Source organism: Camelus ferus, chromosome 2, assembly GCF_009834535.1.
Source record: "Camelus ferus isolate YT-003-E chromosome 2, BCGSAC_Cfer_1.0, whole genome shotgun sequence".
Classification (NCBI taxonomy): domain Eukaryota; kingdom Metazoa; phylum Chordata; class Mammalia; order Artiodactyla; family Camelidae; genus Camelus; species Camelus ferus.
In genome coordinates, this window is record NC_045697.1 from 116,927,242 (window position 1) to 116,949,690 (window position 22,449).

The 22,449-nt window shown below is 41.1% G+C and overlaps 1 long non-coding RNA gene across 2 annotated transcripts; it reads left to right on the plus strand.

Annotated features, from left to right (window-relative positions):
• The first annotated feature begins 148 nt into the window (after positions 1-148).
• LOC116659080 lies at positions 149-19,392 on the plus strand. Of its 2 annotated transcripts, none has more exons than XR_004314383.1 (4): positions 149-404; positions 12,238-12,377; positions 15,862-15,929; positions 16,594-19,392. It is a non-coding gene; the product is annotated as an uncharacterized LOC116659080 (long non-coding RNA). The 2 variants fall into 2 exon arrangements; XR_004314382.1 differs by having other exon boundaries at positions 16,792-19,392.
• Positions 19,393-22,449: the final 3,057 nt, after the last annotated feature.

A 22,449-nucleotide genomic window follows, 5' to 3' on the forward strand; every position in this document is an offset into this window, starting at 1 on the left:
GGACCAGCCCCCAACCCCGACTTCACATCACCTCTGCCTGAGCCTCTCGGCGGTAGCTGGGAGACTCAGTGATGCACATGTGACCTCACTGGGCAAAGCCCAGCCTCTCAAGTCAGCTGTTTGCTGTCACAATCGATTGGATCAGAACTGAACCCTTGACCTCACTGGGTCACTCAGAAAGCTCACCTCAGAATTCTAGAGCTGAAAAGGAGGAAAACCAGGACTGTAGTGATAAAGGGCGATGTTCTGGAGATCTCAGTCAGGTTTCCTCTGGTGAGATGGACTAAGCTGATGCAGAGGAAGCGAGGAGAGATGGAAGGAGACCCCAGAAGTGCTGACGGGAGAAGGGGCGGCTGGTGCCTGGGGGTCGGTCCCCTGCTCCTGTCACATTAGCTGCCCTGGAGGTGAGTTCCATGTCTTGGTCTCTTGCAGTGGCTCGGTGCCCTTTGTTAATTCACCTTTTTGCTTCAACTTAATCTTGGCTGATTTTTTCTGATACTTGCAATAAACAGAAAATTGGTTGGCATCTAAGGCACGGAGGTCTTTTTCCAATGCCAAGCTCAGAAAACACACCTCGATTTCTTCCTGTGACCGGTGAAGATGTTCACGTCTCACCTGTTCCCCCCCAGCTTCTTTCCTTCACAAACCGACTTTTAAAACACCGATCATCGTGCTCCCGTGGGTAACCTTCTCACGCCTCACCAGCCGGCGTCCACCTGTGACAGGTGCCCGCCTGTGACAGGTGCCCCGCTGCTGTGTGTGAATGGCCTCCCTGCCCACCATCAGTTCCAGCGTCCTCATTCCTGAGGTCGTTGTGCTTCCTCGCTCATCTCTTTGCTGACTGGCTTCTGCATCACATGCTTTGTACCGACTTACTCAAGAGTCCCACATCCACTGAGACTTGCTCATGTGTGAGTAACGCTGTTTTGTTACTTCTATAAACAACAGGCTGGTGACATGAAGGTTGGATTTCATACTTTTTTTCTGGAAACAAAATGCCCTTGGAAGTCTGTAGACATTGCAAGCCTATCAGTTGGCATTGAACATTACAGATAAGACTTCAGAGGCCAGCCTGCACTTTTTTCTCCTTCTAACTTGTGGGTGATTTGTTTTTCCAGTTTTGGAACACACTGGATTCTTTTTTTATCTTTTAATTTTTAACACATTCTCGGGACATGTCTTAAAGTTGGTCATTCTACATCAAGTTTTCCCCAAACACAACAAAGAGTCAACATATTTACATTTTCCCTCATTTCAGGAATATTTTTACAATATATATTTGAATTTTTTTTAGTTCTATTTGTTCTGTTTTCAGGTAAAGAGATATTTATTATGCATGTATGGAATTGGACTCTGAACAACTGTGTTTTCCTTATTTGCTCATTTTTCTATATTTTTTCTTCACCAAACGTACTGTTTTCTAAAGTGTTTTCTCTATATATCTGCCTTTATGTCCTCAGCATCTTTTCTACTTGCTGTTTCTGATTAGTCTTCATTCTGCTAGTACATTTATCTTCAAATTTCTTTTTAGAAAGTTCAGCTTTCACCTTTTGCTGCTTTATTAACACTTCATTTATTTTTAAAACCTGTTTTTTCAAAGGGTTTTAAAATTTTTCTTTGAGACTGTAGGAAATAGTTTCTGAAAGCCTTCAAATTAAATTCAAATCCAATAAAGGTAAAATTTTGTCTCCTCGGTCCCACACAAGCAGCGTTTCAGAAGCGGGGCAGCCGCAGGTGCTTAATGGAAAGTGTATTCTCATGTCAGCTCGCACAGATGGACGACGTTTCCATCACGTAGGAAGTCTGTCTGCTGGTGGTGCTGGAGGAAGACAGGCCGTCCTGTGTGTTTCTGGGGGTGGTCCTCAGAAGCACCTGCTGTTCCCTGACTTTCCCCTGTACCTTACCTGCCAGGCAACACATTGAGGTTAGCGTTTTGCTCTCTGTCTTTGACAGCTCGGGCTGCCATAACAAGACGCCATAGACTCAGTGGCTTTGACCACAGGAGTTTTCTTTTCACCATCTTGGAGCCTGGACATTCAAGACCCAGATGCCAGCATGGCCAGTGTCTGCAGCGGGCTCTCTTGTTGGTTACAGATGGCCACCTTCTTACTGTGTCATCACATGGCCTTCCCTGGGTGTGTGCAGGTGGAGAGAGGAAGCCAGCTCCTGGGTGTCTCTTCTTCCAAGGGCACTAATCCCACCGTGAGGGTGCCACCCTCATGACCTCATCTGAACCTCCCAAAGTCCCCATCTCCAAATGCCATCACAGTGGCATTGGGGCTTCAACACATGGCCTTTGGGTGACACAGTTGAGTCTACGGCACAGGCCCTTTGACACTCATGTCCTTGCACGCCAAATACACGAATTCCATGCAAACAGTGCCCCAAGTCTTAAATTGTTTCTGCATCAATTCTGAAGTCTAAAGTCCAAAACTCCATCTAAGTGTCATCTAAGTCACCTATGCAGGAGACAAGGTACGATTTGTCCTGAAGCAAAATTCCTCTCCAGCTGTGAACCTGGGAAACCAGACTGGTTATATGCGTCCAGAATACAGCAATGGGACAGGAACAGGGTGAACATTTCCATTCAAACGTTCAGAAGGATTGAGGGACATACACACATAGAACAATAGATCCAGGTAAAGAGATAAACTGTCTTCTTCCTTCATTTTTTAAATTAAAAAACTTTTATTGACGTATAGTTGATTTACAATGTTTCAGGTGTACATCAAAGTGATTCAGTTGTACATGTGTATATTCTTTTTCAGATTCTTTATCATTTAGGTCACTACGAAATATTGAATAGAGTTCCCTGTGCTGTACAGTAGGTCTTCGTTGTTTTTCTGCTTTAGATATAATAGTTTGTATCTGCTAATCCCAAACTGCTAATTTATCCTTCCCCCACCCTTTTCCCCTTTGGTAACCATGCTTGTTTTCTATGTCCATGAGTCTGTTTTTGTATTGTAAATAAATTCATTTGTGACACTTCTTAGATTCACTTACAAATAATATTGTATATTTGTCTTTCTCTGTCTGACTTACTTCACTTAGAATGATGATCTCTAGGTCCATCCATGTTGCTGCAAATGGCATTGTTTCATTCTTTTTTATGGCTGAGTAGTATTCCATTGTGTGTGTGTGTGTGTGTGTGTGTGTGTATGTATGTGTGTGTATATATATATATACACACACACACACACACACACACTTTTTTATCCAATCATTTGTCAATAGACATTAGGTTGTTTTCATGTCTTGGCTATTGAAAATAGTGCTAGGGTGCATGTGTCCTTTTGAATTTTTTTCCTTAATGAACAGGCTGATTTCTTTTCACAGTTGCTTATAAACTGAGTGATTTAGTATTATCAGAATTGAAGCTTTGCACTCTGGTTGGGGTGCCCCAAACCATGAGATTAAAGCCATAACAGGTTTTTCTGGGCCAACTAGCTCTGAGCTGGTGGTGATGGTTACAGAATTTATTTGCTAATTTGATTTCTTCAAGGCTTTATTTACTCATTCATGTAACAAATATTTCTTGAGTGCCAGGTATGCGTGCGGCCCTGCCTTAGACCTCAGGGTCCAGCAGGAGAAAAGAAAGGAACACAGCCTCCTTCAGCAACCTCCCCTTTCAAATATTCACTTGTGAAACTGTGAAAGTTCTTATCTATCTACATGTGGTGTGACAGAGCTCAGGCACTGGCTAAATTTTTTTCATACATAAGAAAAACTGATTTTTATATAGTGTTCCCTTAGCCTTCCCTTTCTTTCCTTCAAATGTTCCTATTAAAAAGGGAAACATTGTTCTTCAGCTATATTTGTGAACAGAATCCAACTCTCTTGCATATCATCTCAAATATCCCTCACGATAGCTCCAGCCAATGCATTTTATTATCAGGAATTGAGTGTTTTGTGCACCTTACGTTCTGTTCTTCTTCGATCTTATCTTTGGTAGGAAAAAACTCCTCGTATAAATCATGACAAGGACTCCGGAAGGAAAGAGCTTGGATTTTTGCCCATCTGGGCAGTGTACTGGCAGATCAAGGAAATGTTCTAAAAGCAATATTTAAAGAGCATATTTGGCAAAATGTACTGCCCTGAAAGGAATGGATGACTTTTTTTTTTTTTTTTTTTGGAGAGAAAGAGTAAAGGGAACCATGCAGCTGAGTTCACAAAGCCAGACTCCCTACGCCCACCTCCTTCTGTTGCCGCACAATTCCCTTCCAGTGCCCTCAATGTCTCAGACCTCCGTCTCCATTATCAGCTGTCTTCTCTTTACATTTTGTTTTTAGTGCTTTGCAGAATTGCTACCTTCTATTTTATTTTCACAGCAATGCCGGACTCTTGGAATGCCCTTCTGCCACAGACAGCCATTTCATCCTTGTAAAACCTGCAGTGTTTCCTCCCCTTTCCCACGAGTGCTGCCTTATCCCCTCTTTCTCTGAGAAGCAGAGATGCAGCTTTGCTATTCTGTCCTGCCCTCCCCTCCTTCCCTAAGGCTTTCTCCTCCCTTCCCTCTGTTGTTGCTCTCCAGAAATTCACAGCTTTGCTTCACCGCCTGGGACGCTGACAACTCAGTCAGCCTTGCCTTACTGCACACTTCCACTAACCTCTTGCTTGTCTCATCTTTCAGCTCTTTAGAAGTTCCTTGCATAGGTATTGGGCACCATTTATATTGACCGAAGGACCACGAGGTAAAAGAAGAGGCAAGTAACGGGTTGAATGACACCCTTGGAGATCTGGTCATTACTGAAGCTCCTCTGGTACAGATTTTTCATTTATATTTTGAAAATGATGGCACGTGCATTCTAGAGAGTTGCGACACGAAGCAATATGGTAGACCTCCCAAGTTAATAGCGACAGTTGCCCATATCAGGCTCACACGCTGGGGCTGGCACGATGCCATATGCTCCAAAGATATGATCCACCTTAGTTCTCTGGACTCCCTCTGACAAACGAGAAAACCAAAGGATGGAGGAGTGAATACTTCATCTAAGAACAAACAGCCAGGAAGTGACACCCCGAGACTCATCTCCAAATCTGCTTGACTTCACGACTTATGCTCACGGCAAGGAGCCCACACAGCCTTCCCACCCTCTTCCAGAGACTTCTCCACTCCATCACTGTGACTCACTTCCCGGAGGGGATTTGTATCTCTGCACACACCGAGATAAATTGCAGAAACCACGGCCAGGTGTTTAGCGGAAAAACTGACTAATAGACATCTAACTGAGAAAAAGCCAAGCCACTCAAGTTTGAAATATCCCTCGCATGTCTGGTTCTGCTCCGACGTGGGAAATGGTAATGGCCAGTGCTCCCCATGTCGACTGAAATAAAACGCACCACCGAAAAGCTAAGAGTTATGTTTTATTCGGCGTATTTTCTGAGGACTGGAGTCTGGGACACAGCATCCAGGTCTCTCTGAAGGACTACTCCAGAGTGACAAGGAAGGGTCCAGGATACACAGGAGTTTTTGCAACAAAGACCAGATAGTCAGAGCATTAACAGATTACTGTTAATTAAAGAAAACCAGATATTTCAAGTTAAGGAATTTAGCGCTTTTCCACATGTGGGAAGATGCAAGAGTCTGGCCTCACTGAAATCATTCCTTTGATGTGCACCATAGCTGTCTAGGGCCAGTGTCCTGTGCTTTCCCATCCTGAGTCCCCTCAGGGGCCACCGTTGGGGGTGGCTGCTGAGGCCGGGCTGCCTGCTTGTCTCCATCCTGAGGTCCCTCCGCTCATATTGGTGGCTGATGACTTGATGGCTGCAGCATCCTTTGTTTACTGATATGTCTGCAATATTTTTCATTCACACCCAGTACCAGTGCTGACTATTTAAAAGCGTTATCATCTGGGGCCATGTGTTTGGGCTTTGTGATTCATCCGAGACAAAGAGAATCTCAACCCAGAACTGTAATCTCCATCCATTGGTCACGACGCTGAGGTACACAGAACTCGGGCTCATGTAAAATAAATACCTCTTTCTGTCCCAAGCCTCGCTGAGCATTTGTCTTGATGCATTTGGATTCCTCAGGGAAGAAAACCACAATGTAAAGCCGTTCTTTACATTCGATGTTGTGAGTTTGAACAAAGGGCTCTGAGACGGCTCTGGTGTGAAAGCTGGTCAAGTTCCCAGAACAAAAGAGGGCAAAGCCCCCTTAAAATCACAGCATTCCACTTCGTTTTCCTTTGTGTTGTTATGTCGAAAATTGAATCTGCTAGTTTGCAAGTAGATAGAATAGCCAGTGGAGCTTTGTTCAACTGATTAGTTAGTGTGTTTTAAAGCAAGAGATTGAAAAAACAATGAACAGATTTAAACTCATATGAAATCACCTCTGTGCTGGGAAAGAATTTTTTTACTTTCACTTAGAGTCATATAAAAAAGTTTCAGTTCGTGATCAAAAAGCGATACTTTATAATTTTTTTTTTTTTTTACCTTTCTTGGATTGAAATTTTTTTTTTTTTTTGCATTCCTGTTGTCCGTTGGATGAGTGACAGCACTCTTCAAAATGGGATTAAGTGCCCAGTATATTCTCAACAATCCAATAACTGTCTGGTCAGTGTGTATGAAGGTTTGGATCTTTCATATTGAAGACTGTGGAAGATTGAGAGGCAAAAATGTGTAGCTTTCCCTCTACAGTCATGAACAGTTTCCTGAGAACACTGTGCTCTCCGTGCAGACATCTGTCTCACTGCGAACATGGAGCGGCATCCGAGCTTCCAGCCAGCGGGGTATCTGAGAGTGCAGTGCGCAAAGTAAAATGAAATTCATGGCCTCAGCCCTGTGTTTTGGAGGGAGATGAGGTGCTCTTTAAGAACACCATGTTCTTTCTTATGAAGCTGACAGACTAGCAAATCCGTTCCACTGCCGTATGTGGAAATGGGAACTCATCCCCAAAGAACTGGTTAGTACAAGACACGTTTTACAAGAGTCTATTGTTGGGAAACAAAACTCCATAAATTCCATTTATCATGCATTTGTACGGCGTGGATTTATTTTTACTGATGTATTTCCCTATGTCATTCCGAAAAGGACTTGAAACACCTAGCTTCACCTACTCCTAGTGGAAGCTAAGAATAGCAAAATACATAAGCTGTGCAAATACAAGGGATGAAGACGTAGAAGCTGAATTTTGGTCCCTAGAACACAAAGAGACTAAGACATAGGGGGGTTCTTCTGAAAGTTTGGTATTGGATATAGGAGTTCATGGAACAGAAAAAAAAATCAGTGAGTTACTCAGGATCAGGACAATCAAAGTGTGAGGGATGGACGAACATGTGAGAGAGATGGCTTCGGTGCCATCACTGCATGAAAATTTCACCAATGTTAGTATCAGTTTTGCAGATTAAAACCAAATTATAACATATAAGGAATACTATTCAGTCATAAAAAGAAGTCAATAATGCCATTTGCTGCAATATGGATGGATCTAGAGATGATCATATTAAGTGAAGTAAGTCAGACAGAGAAAGACAAATGTCATATGATGTCACTAATGTGTGGAATTTAAAAAACTTTAAAAAGATACAAATTTTATTTACAAACCAGAAGTAGACTCACAGACATAGAACAAACTGTGGTTACTGAGAGGAAGTGGGGAGGGATAGATGAGGACTTTGGGATTAACAGAGACACACTACTGTATATAAAAGAGATAAACAATAAGGACCTATAGGACCTATTGTGTAGCACAGGGAACTATATTCAATTTCTTGTAATGAGCCATAATGGAAAAGAAACTGAAAAAAAAGTATGTATATGTATCACTGCTGTATACTTGAAACTAAGATTGTAAGTCAACTACACTTCAATAAAAAATAAGAATTAAAACACCCCAAATTATAAGAAACATTTTCCTTATATAAATATGAATTTAATGCATTATATAAGGTAGACGGCTACACATACATATAATGTATATATTATGCATGTATATACTACTATGTACATATGTAGGCATATATTTAATACCTATGTGCATAAGATATATACATATTAAATACACATGCATAGATACTATATAAGGTATACATACATGCATTTATAATGTATATAGTATGCATTTATGTATTTATATTGCATAATGCATTAGGCATTTAATAACCGTGTATAACTTATTACATAGTATATGTCCAGTCACAGACACCTGAAAATTGAAGTCTTGTAAGTTTGGGATCCACGGAAGTCCTGCAGCCAGTGTTAGCCAGGTCATCACTCCTGATAAAATTTTAGCATGTATTAATGAAGTCCTTCAATAAATATTCCCTGAAGGCCTGCCACATCCCAGGACCAATTAGAAACTGTGAATTAAATAAACATGGTTCTTGGGATTTTTTGAAGCTTACATTTAGGGGAGAATATATACAATAATACTGAAAATTGCAGTGACAGTTGTGAGAGGTAATAGGGGAGCTGAGCTGTGTCTGAGGTCAGGCAGAAGTGGGGGCCTCTGGAGGAGGGGTGTTGAAGCTGAGATCTGAGGTCTGAAGATTGAGGAGCCATTACTCTGTGGATTAGAGGAAAGCACGTCTGGCAGAAGCAATGGCACGTGAAGGATCTTGGAAAAGGGTCAGCGTCTTCCAGAAAACGAGACCAAGTTGATTTTTCTAAAAGTCAGTGAAATGAGGGAGTGGCAGTGAAGGTGGGTAGTGCGGTCAGCAAGGCCCAGATCATGCACACCTGACCTGAAGGCCATGCTACCAGCAGTGCCGGGAGATCAGCCTGGTGGCCGTGTGGGAAACGAACAGGAGGAAGGGAGACAGGACAGAAGGCCCTCCAGTTGCTCTAGGGGGAGATGCTGGACCGTGACGCGGACAGTGGAGGTGGAAAATCTAGAGAATGAGGGGTGAAACCGACCAGATTGCCAATATAAAGTTTTCAAGAAAGAGCATGAGGTTCCTAATCTGAGCAGTCCGGTTCACGACAGTGCCCTTAACCGAAATGGGAACGACCAAGTGGGGAACAGTGCTGGTGAATACGAACCAAAAAGAATATCCTGTTTGACAGGAGTCAGTGTGCATGGGGGTGGAGGTTCGAACATCGGTGAGAGGCGCGGGCTGGGCAGGTCTCCCAGCACCGGTGCTGTGCGCGTCTTGGCAGAGATAATAACGTCCTGGGGTCTGTGGGATGTTCAGCGTCATCTCCGACCTCTGCCCACCAGATGCCAGTGGTTCTGCCTCTTGCTGTGACAGTCAGCACACCCCCAGAACTTGCCAAATGTCCTCGGGGGTAAAACCACCACCCGCTGAGAATGACTGGCTTAGAAACCTAACTTAGGGATTGCTGAAACATAGATGAAGTTTTTAAAATTCATGAAAGTAGAAGAAATCACCCAGAGACTTCCAGTTCCTGCAAAATAGTGCATCAAATAAATGCAGAAATTCTTCCACTGTGTTTGAAATGCTTGGTAAAACCTAACAATAACAAAATGGAAGAGCAAGAACATAAAAAAAAGGAACTACCCAGGCAATAGTATGATATGATAATACTATTCTAATATATCGTATTATTATAATATAATGTAATAATACTATTATATGATAGTAATAATAGTAAGGAATGGAACTTAAATCAGTAAACACGCAGCTGCTGTAGCCCTGACACTGGAGGTGGACAGAACAGAGCACAGGACTTGAATTTTAATACCTGTGCATGGCTGTATGAGGCAAGGATTAAGGACTCTTCGTGAAAACCGTTCTTTTGTAAAGTGTGGATGTAGAAACCCGAAAGCTTCAGTGAAAGGTGAACATTAAAAATATCTGCTTCTCACCCAGCGTTTGACACGGAAGCTCCTGTGTCTGGTGTCAGGAAAAAGGCTACCCTCAGCAATCAGAAGCCAAGCCCATGTCCCATTCTGCTTTGGAGTCTAATGTTGCAGGATCTGAGGAGACCAGAAGTGCCCAGCTGGGAAATTAATATACATGGTGGTTCTTGGGATGCCCTGGGGCTGTACAGAGGAATTAATATTAAAACTTCCTTGGAGGATCATTCTCAGAACCGGTCCACATGTGAGACCCCTGCCAAAAACAAGCCCCTCTCAAGGAAGTGCAAAACGTAAAACTAAAATATAAAGAACTCACGCACCATGAAGCAAAAGTTTACAGGAACCAGAAATAGGAGAACCATTGCTTTACTCACTTGAAACAATAAGTAAATTGAAGCTGACTATAAATTAGTAATGTGAAAAATGATTAAAAAATACATACATATATATATATATGTGTATATATATATAGAACAAGACACCAGGGAAAAAAGAGAACCAGATGGAATTCTTGACACAACAATTATAATAAATGATTGCAAACACAGTGGAAATCCAATAGGAGGCTCTTGCTTTACAGAAACTGAAGAAACTGGAAGCTAAAGTCGAGGAAATATCACAGATTAAGATAAATCAACAGTAATGATCAAAGAGAAGTCAAAGATGACTTCCTTATGGAAGGTAGCATGAAAATAACCCACACCTATTGGTGAGGAGTTCCGAAAGGACAGGACAGAGAGAAGAGAGAAGTGGTAATAATTGAAGGGAAAATGCTTACAAACTTCCAAAATCGATAAAAGACACAAATTCTCAAATTAAGGAAAAACAAAGCATAAATCTCAAGCGAGATCATTCACACATTCAGCATCGGCACAGAGTAGGGAAAGGGCAGAACACTGAAATGAAACGAAGTGTTTGAAGGAGAGAGATCATCTCATAAAGGGAATAGGGGCAGATGAGAAGAGGAGTAATACCCAGTCTGGGGGAACGTCCACAATGAGAGAAGCTGAGGCAAGGGTACCAGGACAACCGCTGTAGTCACACTACAATGAACAAGAATATGAAAAGGAATGTATGTGTGTACATGTATGACTGAGACACGATGCTGTGCACCAGAAACTGACATGACATTGTAAACTGACTGTACTTCAATTAAAAAAAAAAAAGATACTCACTGGAAAGGGAAAATGGAAACAAGAGACAGACTGAGGGAATGAGATAAGAAACAGAGACAGATCAGGGCCATGAGTGGGGCACTGTCTCAGCGTTTCACAAGAAAACTGTGTTATTTTTGCATACTAATCATTTAATTAAAAATATTGACTAAGGGCCTAATTTATAAATAACAGTTTACAAATCCCTACTTTCCTGGAGCTTACATTCCAGTGGGGGAAAGTGGATGATTTAAAAAAAAAAAAAAAAACCCAACAACAAATAATGACATAATATGTTGGAAGATTGTAAATGACCAGTGGGGAAGAGTTGGAGCAAGTAAGAAGAGAGGAGAGTGTCAGGGTTGCCAGTTTAAACGGAGTGATTTGGGAAGATCTCAGTGAGGAGGTGATCTTTAGGAAGTGCTTGGAAGCAGCGAGGGATGGAGTCACATCTTTTTGGGAAAAGAGCAGGCAAAGGCCCTGAGGCAATGGCTGCCTCCTGTGTTCTGGGATGACCAGAGCCAAGGGCACCACGGGGACAGCTGGAAGGAACAGTGGCAGAAAATGACAGGGTGCCCATTCCAAGGACTTTCACTTTTGCTCAGATTGAAGGATTTAAGGGGTGACGCCATCTTGCTTCCCTTTTAATGGTCTCGCCCTGGTTGGCGTGTGGAGAGCACATTTGAGAGGCAAAAGCAGGAGCAGGAAGGCCATCCAGGGGCCGTGGAGTGATCCAGCGAGCCATGATGATGTCTGGACACACCGTGGGGTAGAAGGAGGTGACTGGATGCCAGACACCTTTGAAGGTGGAGCTACTGGATTGCACGTGGGTGTGAGAGACGCCACGAATGATGACCAGGATGGTGGGGCCTGCAGGTGGATGGGCTTCAGGGTGGAGGGAGAGGCTTACTTTTGGGCATTTTAAATTTGAGCTGTCTTAGGCATGATGGCTCCTGAAAAAAGTAACAGCATAGCTAGAAAACAGAGCTATTTTAGTGCCTTGGAATCTAAGAACAAGAAAAAAACAAAAATGTGGCACAGAGGAGGGAATGAGCAACTGTGTCCGAGGACCGAGAACTGACCACTTGTTACTGATTCTGAAAATCAGTTTCATTGGAGGAGTGGGGATGAAAGTCCATTTGGAGTGGTTTAAAAAAAAAATGGGACGAGAAATTAGAGATGGTATGTATATGCTGAAACATGGTCTAAGATAATAAATTCATCTTGAAATTTATATTGCCTGGAAAATCTAATTTTCTTGTATTATTTTTATCTTTTTTAATATTCCACAACTTTTCCCCTCTATTTCTCCTATCTGAGCCCTGGGGTAAGACCTACATGACAAGGAAGAGTAAGGAACACACTGAAGACTCGTTTGCACAGCACACGACCAAGCCAACAGGAAAGCCAAGACTGCCTTGACTTCTCCTCCTTTCACACTTAAGGGGATGCCTCATTAGGTAAGTTAGACATTTTCGGCTATGATACCTGTCATCGTGGTACAGATTTTTAATGTTATGAAGTTCTATTTAACAACTCGCATGTAAACAGTACCGACGTGTGGTTTCCCTAATGACCCTTCCTGGCTGGCATTTGATTTCAAAGCTTTCCTGACTCTCACGAAGCCTAAGATGCCCTTCTCCTCGTGCATTCCAGGAATGAACATCCTTAATCGGCAATGAGTCCAATCGGTGGGGCTGTCTTAGGGAAGATCTCTGCAGAAAGCCGCCAGCAGGGCTGTGCTCTGCTCGCAACTGTGCTCTCTGCAAACATCACACGTGAAGAGTAACACCAAACAGTGCCGCAAGCTTTAGATGACTGCGCTTCATATCAGGAGTTCTTGTTCTATGTTTAGTGACGATCAGACATCCCTGTGGCACCATTTCGGTTTCCGTTCCACACGCCTTTCCTTCCCGCCATACCTTCCTTGACTTTCCTTGCTCTGCCTCCTCTGAGGACTTTCAGTCAATCAAATGGCCTGTGTTAACTGCTGTCTTTCATGCCTGCCTCTTCTCTGCTACCTGCCTAATCACTAAATGGCAGTAGGATGGATTAAAACACACACACACACACACAAAACATAAGCGAAAAAGAATTGGGCTGGAGAATATGGATGGAAGCGAGGGTTAAAAAAAAAAAGTCAATCCCAGGCGTTGAAGCTTGGAAGAGACTATGTACAGTGGATGAATGCAGGAGCTGCTTTCAGATGACAAGAGGCGAGGACAAGAGGAGACCAGAGGAGAGAGGCAGCGAGGTGCTGCAGAGAGCTGAGAACAGACATGAGCCTTGCTTGTGTCCCTGTGCTGGACCAAGGATGCTGAGATGACAGCAACGGGGAAAGTTACAGCTATGAAGTCCAGGCTCTGGGACAAGGTGGTATCTCTGAAAACTAGGAATGAACTACCGAGGACCCCCTAATCAATAATTAGGGGCTAGATACTGCAGGAGCTAAATTATCCACACACGCCAAAATTAGTGATATCGGGGTCAAAATTTTACTTGTTAAAGAGTCAGTGTAATCCAGCAACAGAATCACTGCTTCCTGCATCCTTGGGCATCTCTCACTTTCTGTAATTTTCTTCGTCTGTCATTTACTGGATTTTTTCAGAAAGCTCTGACCTTGGCGTCTTTTTTTTTTTTTTAATTTTTTTGGATAACAGTATGCATAAGCATCTGCTTCTGTGGCTGCAAATGCCAAAGTTCGTGGCCAAGAACCGAAGACAGGTTTCTCAACATTTTGCAAATAAATCCTTTGGAAAACAAGGGATATCATGGGAATGAGACTACTTTGCAGTTAAAAAAATAGTGGAAAACTTGCTTGCTCTTTTTGGTGATGAAAAATACTCATAAATTATACATTTGCTTCTTGGATGGGCGTAAAATCTGTGATGGTTTCACCTTCCGTCCTTAGAGGTATCCGCATTTGATCTTGTCAAAATTTCAGAAGGCTGGCCAGAACAGTAATATTTCAAGAACACCTTGTCACTTAGTTTGGTATCACAAATTCTCTGCAGGAAGTGACCGGCACCTCGTACTTCATTTTAGTGCATCTCTGGAGTCCAGGTGCCTTCCCGGTTACTCACATTTTGTACTGATGTAGTTCTACTGGGAGTTTCAGGGAGATGGATGAGGAGGTGGCCCCTGTCTGTAGGAGGGGAAAAAAGACATCGTGTGCAGCCAGTGCTTAAAACTCTGCCTGTCATTTTCAAGAAGTGTCCATGGCCACTCCTTTGCACAGATCGTGAAAGATTGAAGAGGCTTGGGGCAAAGTCCCCGCAGATTGTTCCATTTCTTTATGACTTACTTGTCACTTCGTGACACCTTGGATGCTCATTTTTACCTCGTTTCACCTCCAGAGAAGGTTGTCAGGGGACACACCGTGTGCTTGCCAGCATCTTTTCTGTTCACGCATCTCTAGAGAAGTTTGTGCAAATAATATACGATATTTTATGCTCTTAAATTCCAGGGGAGCAAATAAATGACTTTCTTAGCATGCTACCAAGCCAAAAAAAAAAAAAAAAAAAAGGGGAAATTACCAGATTAAATTTCACTGGTCATGGCCAAAATCTCATCTTCTATAACTTTCTGAGGAAATTTCATGAACAGCCTCTTAGTTGTTTTTATGTATAACTTTTTTTCCCTTTTTAAAAAACTATTGTTTCAAAATTTATACAGGGTAAGAAATCAAATAGCTATCTCTGACATGATAATTACTTATGGCTTTGACATACTTTAAAAATGAGCTATTCATAAATCCACTGATGGTACATTATAAGTTGGCTGTCTAAATAAGGTTCTCTCATGTGGACATAGTTGTTGTACTAAATGTGCTTCTGTAAGCAGCCATGAATTATTTCTGAATGGCTTATTGTAAAGAAATAAACAAGCAGATTTTTCCCCCTTTCTCTCCACCTAAAATCATGTATTCTTTCAGTTAGACTTCAAAATATTGCATTTGAAATGAATAATCTTGAGGTTGAAAAGGGAGCCCCAAATTAAATGAGTGTTTATTTTTCCCAATTCCTTAATGCCATATTCAATCAATAGCAGTTACTTTTAGTAAAATCACATTTGGACAGATAACGGCAAGGAAATATTTAATGTGAGTCCTGAATTTTGCTATGATAACATTGATGCATATCTTATACAAAAGAATCACTTTTTCTTGAGTTCTGCAGAACATGAGTTTTTTTTTTTTTTTACAGTGACATCTTTTATTTTTATTATTTGTTTTTATTGAAGTATAGTCAGTTTACAATGTTGTGTCAATTTCTGGTGTCCAGCATCATGTTTCAGTCAGACATATACATGAGTTTCTAAGTCTAGAGGTGTTTTAAAACAGAACTCTGAATGGTGAAGGGCTGGTTGAATCAGCGCCATGCTATGAGTTCTCTGCACGTGCCTTGTGGGGTGTAGACTCCTGTAAAGTCTTATCTTGGCATAAGAAGTGTGTGTGTTGAGTGGAGAGGGTGGGGAGGTTCTGAGTAGGGGTGGGGGAATGGGAATGGTAGAGAGGATTCTGATTTTACTAGAAACTGGAAGTTTCCATAGAAAAAATATTGAGAATAATTTAAAGTTTTCCGTTATAACATGTTTGCCCTAATGAATTTTGTAAAATCATATTGTTTTATTTTTTTAATTAAAAAAATTTTTGCTCAATTTTTTTTGGGGGGGAAGTAATTAGAGTTATCTATTTATTTATTTAATACTTTTGGTGGAGGTACTGGGGATTGGACCTGGGACCTCATGCATGCTAGGCATGCACTCTGCCACTGAGCTGTACACCCCCCCACAAATCATGTTGTTTTAAATATCATATAATTGCATTTAATTTTTTTGGAAATGGAAAAAGAAAACTAATCAGTCGTGGCTGCATTAGCTACTGTTCACATTTTCTTGCATTTTCTCCCATTATTTTTGATTTTCTATATTTTATGCTCCAAGTGCCTTATTTGATGTAGATTCTTCAAGCAAATAATGGTGGATTACCTAAGAAGCACCTACTCGAGCAGGTACTTGGCATGGTTTTTCCTGTTACATCTATATAGCATTCCTGGGAAGCAGGTAATATTTATCACTTCTGCTTTACAGATTTAAAAATTGAGGAAGACTTGTAAAGGTTCATTAATTTGCCCAAGGCCATGTGGCTAGTAAATTGCAATGTCTGGCCTTAAATCCAGGAAGCCTAACCTCAGAGTTCTTGATTTGAATGCCGTGCTGCTCTGTGTCTCTGCAAAGTTACTTCCAGGGGAATTTATGGAGATTGAAGATAAAATTATCTGGTTAGTGCCAGAAAAAAACTTTACTATATTTCTCTGTTAAAGATACCACTTATGGGCTCCAAGCTAATTTTGCGGATTCTTTACATTGTTCAGATTTATCAATTGAATTCTTCTTATCAAAATCATGGTTAACAATTTTTTAAGGAATATTCGGCTTAGTAGCTAAGTAGCTAAATGAATGGCTTTATCTTTAATTTTGACTGAATTTTCCTGCCTTTGTATAAGTTCTTAATCTTTCCCTCTTCTTTGACTGTGGTTACCTAACTTAATCAGAGAATAGATTTACTCGCTGCAAAGACTCCTGCTCATTTTGAAATACGTATTTCCTCTTTGGTTTTAAACAAGGGATTGAGGCAAAATTAATTGGGCCACCCTTTAAAATTTATTTCTGCAGGTATAAAGCCACGATAGTGCTTGATATTTCTGACTGTACAGAAAATGAAAATTGCAGAAAGGATGCGTGACTCGCAGGGTTGAAGGCGTAACTTACAAAAAATCAGTCTGAGTTTTTATTGCCCAGTTTCAAGGGCATAAATCCTTATTTGACTAAGAATGTGATTGTTCTTTGTGTAACTATCTCCGTTATATTCAGAACTAGACATTAGCAGCTGCCCGAGCAAGCCTTTGGTGCCCTTTTGAGCAAACTGAAATGCGCAGAACTCGGAGAGTTGGGTGAAGAAGGCTGACCTTGAGACGGTATGAGCAGTTACAGAGAACCTGAAACTTTGGCTTTTCCTACCAGCTTGTCTACTAGATTAAGAGTGATAGTAGCAAACATTTGTCATATTGGCATATTATAATGTACGTCTAGGTCCTCGAATGAACTGCAGAGGGGAGAATTCTCCTGGAGACAAAACTGGGAGTCCTCTCTTCCACATTGTCTGTAATCAGGGGTAGAGAGCCCTGGAGAATGAAAATCGGAGCAACCCTGCTGCATATGTATTCTCGTGAGTTACCTAGACATCATGCTGTCATAGGGAACTGAAAATAAGAATAGATTAAGTACAGTTGGTACCTGGGGATATCTGGTTCTGTCACTCACTAGAGAATTAGCTTAAGAAACAACTAACCTCCCTGGGTCTTAGTTTCCTCCTCTGAGCACAATGAAAAGATTGGATGGGTTGATCTCTTCTAATATCACATTTATTGCTGTTTCAGTAGCTTCCTAGTTCTTAGCTGGTGCCCAGCACATAGGAAGCCATTACACAGCTTCTGAATAACTGACTGTTGAGTTAGATGTAGGGAAACCTGGGGGTGATCATGTAATTCAAGAAAAAACACAAGAAGCTTTACGTGATTGATGAATAATACATACACGGCATCGAGAAAGAAAGGATTATACATTTCATATTTTAATGGCCAGTGTTTAGACTGAATATTTTCCTTGATTTCTGTGAGGACTCTGATGCCTGAGATGATGGTCTTTAGAGTGAAACCAAATCACTGAATTCTGTAAAGTAGCCAAATAATCAGTCCTAAATGGACAGCCTTGATTCTTAGCATCTAAATTCTTCTACAAGGAGGGTAGTGTTGTGGGTTGAATTGTGTCTTCTTCGAAAAAGTTTGTTGAAATCCTAATCCACATTACCTGTGAATTGGATTCTACTTGGAAATAAAGTCTTTGTAGATTTAATCAAGTTAAAGTCAGGCCATTATGATTGACCTTAACCCAATGTGACTGGTGTCCTTACATGAAGAGGGACAACTGGGCACAGATGCCCACAGGTGGTGCAGATGGGCACAGGCAAGTGCTATGAGAGGGTGGAAGCAGAGACTGGAATGAAACCTCTACAAGCCAGGGAACACCGAGGACTGATGTGAATCACCAGAAGCTGGGAGAGAGGCAAGAAACAGACTCCCCCCACCAGAGCCTTCAGAAGGAGCCAACCCTGCTGACACCTTGATTTCAGACTAAAAGCTTCTGGAACTGGGAGGGACCACATTTCTGTTGTATTAATCTACTCAGTCTTTGTGATGCCCTAGGAAATGAACACAGTAAGAAACATCTCCCAAGCTATTCTGTCTTGGATGATGAGTTTAAAATAAGTCCAAGTAATAGAAGAGAGCTCGGGTGGCCACCTAACGCTTTCTTTCCTAATCAAGGAAATCCAAGTTCTGAGAAACCCAAGGATTGTGGCCTTGAGCTAAATATTCTCACTAGTCACCAGAAAAGGAGTCAGTTTTTTTCCCTCCTGTGTTTAGAAACTGTCCACAATCGCCCACAGTGTCAATGATGTATGAAATTTGCAACTCTCTGCTTTCCACTATTCTAGTGAAAACAATTTTAAAGTGTAACTATTTTAAGATTAAAAGATAAGCATCATGTCTGGTGTCCCAGATTCAGGGGTCTGTGTGTGTATCTATGAAGGCGAACAAGAGCAGATCTCAGTGAGCTATAGCGAGGATGCTCAGTGCGGCTGACTCGGTTTCCTAGCAACTACATGACACTATTTGTCTCTTGCATCAACTGAAGCGGCAGTTGTACCCTGTGCGCCCTGCCCCCTCTTCCACATTTACCTCCTCCCAGTGAAATCAGGGGAGCACCTTTGGGATATTGAATCTCTCTAGATTGCTTGATAGTTAAAGACATGAAAGGAAGACGTATTAATTTATCAGGCAAGTGTTATATGCTTCAGCATTAGCTAATATTGTGCAGATGCTTCAAAGAAGTAAACAAAATATTAAGGTATGATCCGTCTCTCCCAGGAGCTTAAAATGAGGTGAAAATTGGGATCGAGAGTGTAGTAGACGCAGGAGTCAGATCGTCTTGGCCTTGATCTAACCTCCATGCAAACTGTTTCTGAAACATTGGGCAAATCACACACTCTCGGCTTCATTTCTTCATGCATCAAATTATAGTAGCTCCTGCATATGCCAGAGGAGTTATTTGTGTGAAATCGTGTGCTTAATCAATATTGTCTATTGGTATATTACTGATATTACTTGTGAAATTCCTTTGAGAAGCAACATTAACCAACATAAAAACAATTCTAGAGAAGACTTGAAAATAAACGCTATGAAGCATGATTGAACCTGGACATATGTAGAACTCATTGCATGTCTGATGTCACCATTTTAATCTTGGAAGGTTAAGGAAGAACCAGGGTTACGGGCCCATAAAGAAGGGCTTACCAATAGGCTGTGTAGACAAAGCAGTCTGTCCAGTTAATTTTTTTCATCAACTGGGTGGGAAAGGAAAAACTGGCAAATTTCTTTTCTTAAAATTTTGTGTTTGACTGAATGTTTTTAAAAGGGTTTCTGGGAATGTCCTTCTCATTGGTTAAAAATGAATAGAATAGTTTTCTATGTCTATGAGTTTGTTTCTGTTTTGTAAAGAAGTTCATTTGTGTCATTTTTTAAGATTCCAGATATAAGTGATATCATATGGTATTTTTCTTTCTCTTTCTGGCTTATTATAAACTGACTATACTTCAATAAAAAAAAAATGAATAGAATAGTAAAACTCAGGTCACCAGATCTTAGTTGTTAGGGGCAGAATAGTGACCCCCCTAAAGATATCTGTATCCTAATCCTTCAATCCTGTGACTGCTTCACATGACATGGTGACAGGGACTTTGCTGATGTGATTAAGCTGAGGATCTTGAGGTTGCTGAGAGCAGACTGGGTTATCCGGGTGGACACAGTCTAACCATGTGGGTCCTTAATGGCAGAGAACCTTGCCTGGCAGTGGCTGGAGGGAGACTCCAGGAGAACGGTCTGATGGGGCAACGAGCAAGGAATCCGTGAGCTGAGGGATGTGGGTGGTCTTCAAAGGCTAGAAAAGCAAGGAAATGGACTTCCTGAGGCATCCAGAACGAGATGCAGCCCTGCTCACGTCTTGACCTCAGCTCCCTGAGACCTGGGTCAGACTTTTGACCTACAGAACATAAGTAATAAAGTGACATTGTCGTTAAGCCACTAAAGTTATCATTTGTAACAGCAGCAACAGGAGTCGAACCTATGAGCTCTTGTACCTTAATCCAAACAAGCTCAAGAGGAAATTTTCAGGATTTCCCTGCTCTCTTTTCCACAGTCTTTTGCTTTTTCCTTTCTTCCTTTAGTTGTTTTTTAAAGGCTGAAGGAGAGCTTCCTTTCCTGCACAAGATATAGTATCAGAGACTGAAAATACCCTCTCTGCTTGAGAAAATCAAAAAACCGAAACCAAAAACCAAACAGTATATAAAATCTTGTTTTCAAGACACTAGGGATCAGGCTCAAAGCATAATGATCTCCAAAGAGAAACAGAGAAAGTGAGTCCTGTCATTTCCCCAGGTTACTGCCCCAGGTTACTGCACAGGGTGGGGGACCCAGCAGGCCTGTGGGCCCCTGAGTTGAAGAGTTGGGTTTGAGGGTTGATCTGGGGAGACCAGGAGGCTAGAGTTCTCTGGACAGGGCCCTGGAGGAAGGAGAGTTGCACAGAGTTAGCTCCCTGGAGATCCAAAGAGTAGATTTACCCTGAGGTATTCATCAGAGCACTGATCAGTGCCGGGGAAGAAAGAACTCCCCAAGGCCGAGGAAACAGCCAACCAAGAGGATTAGAGGGAACAGTGATTGGCACTCACACAGAGCTGGGACTGGTTCCCATTTCCAGTAGCAGACTGGAAAACTCGTAACTCAAGATAGATCCTGCCCCAGTACTAGGAAATTATTAGTCCGAGACTGAGCACCTCTCCAGATCTGCGTAAAAATCAGAAAGTCAAGATCAAAAAGCTTAAGTCATTTCCAAGCACTTAACTGAATCCTAGAATAAAGCACCAACAAGGCAGAATTCACCCTGTTTGCTATTAAAGTGACGCTTACGAGGCCCACAGAGAAGTAGGAAAACATAACGCATATGAAGAGGACGATCGGAAAATCAAAACTGACTTAGAACCGCCATAGATGTTAGAATTAGCTAAAAAAGAACGTTAAAATAGTTAGAACTATTTTTTATATATACAATGTGTTCAGTAGGAACAGAGAAAAAGGACCTACTTCAAAATTTTAGAGGCGAAAGTTACAATGTATGACAGAAAAATATATTGGCTGGAATTAACAATGGATTAGACATCACAGAAGAAAAAAAATAGTGAACTTAAAGCCATAGGAACAGAAACTGTGCAAAATGAGAAGTAGAAAAAAATGTAAAAGAACAGTCTCAGTGAGTTGTAGGAAAATTTCAGAAGTTTCATGTCCTTGTAATTCAAGTTCCGATGGAGAGAAATGTAGGGGCAGAAAAAACATGTGAAAAAGAATGGTCAAAATGTTTCCAAACTTGATGAAAACTTTAATCCCATAGATTGGGATCAGTACCTCAAAAGCACATAAGAATTTTAAATGTATATGCCCCTAGTGACAGAGCTTCAAAATACATGACACTAAACAGCTACAACTCCAAGGAGAAATAGAAATATCCTCAATGATAGTCAGAGATGTAATAATCCCTTCTCAGTGAATAACAGAACAAGCAGAGAGAGAATTAACAAGAACGCAGTAGACTTAACCACACTGTTAACCAACATGGTCTGTTTGACATTTATAGAATACTATACCCAGCAACAGAATAATATTTTTCAATTGCAATTTCAATTTCAATTTCAATATAATTTCAGTTTCAATACAATTTCAATTGAATTCAATTTCAATACTTTTTTTCAATTGCACGTGGAATACTTACCAAGATAAATAATATTCTCAGTCATAAAATAAGTCCCAAGGAAAATCTCAGTGAGTGATTTGTAAAAGTTAGCAAGCTGATTGCAATATTCATATAGAAATACAAAGGATTTAGAATGGCCAAAACTACTTTAGAAAAGAACAAATTTAAAGGACTGGTCCTAACTGGTTTCAGCCTTAATAAGGCTACAGCAGTCAAGTAGTGTGGTATTGCCATTCAGACAGACAAACAGATCAATTAAAAGAGTACAGGGTCCAGACGTAGATCCACATGTTTGAGGATAATGGATTTTTGACAAAGGTGGAAGAGTAATTCCATGGAAAAAGGATAGTCTTTTCAACAATTGATGCTGGAACAATTGAATGTCTATAAACAAAAACAAAAACAAAAAATAAAATCCTTTGATCCGCACTATATTTCACCATATACAAAATTAACTTCAAATGGACTATAGACCTAAATGTCAAATCTAAGATGATAATAATTCTGAATGTAAACATAAGGGAAAATCTTTGTGACTTGATATAGGCAAAACTATCTTAGATGTATTACCAAAAGCATAATCCACAAAGGAGTAAATTGACAAATTGGATT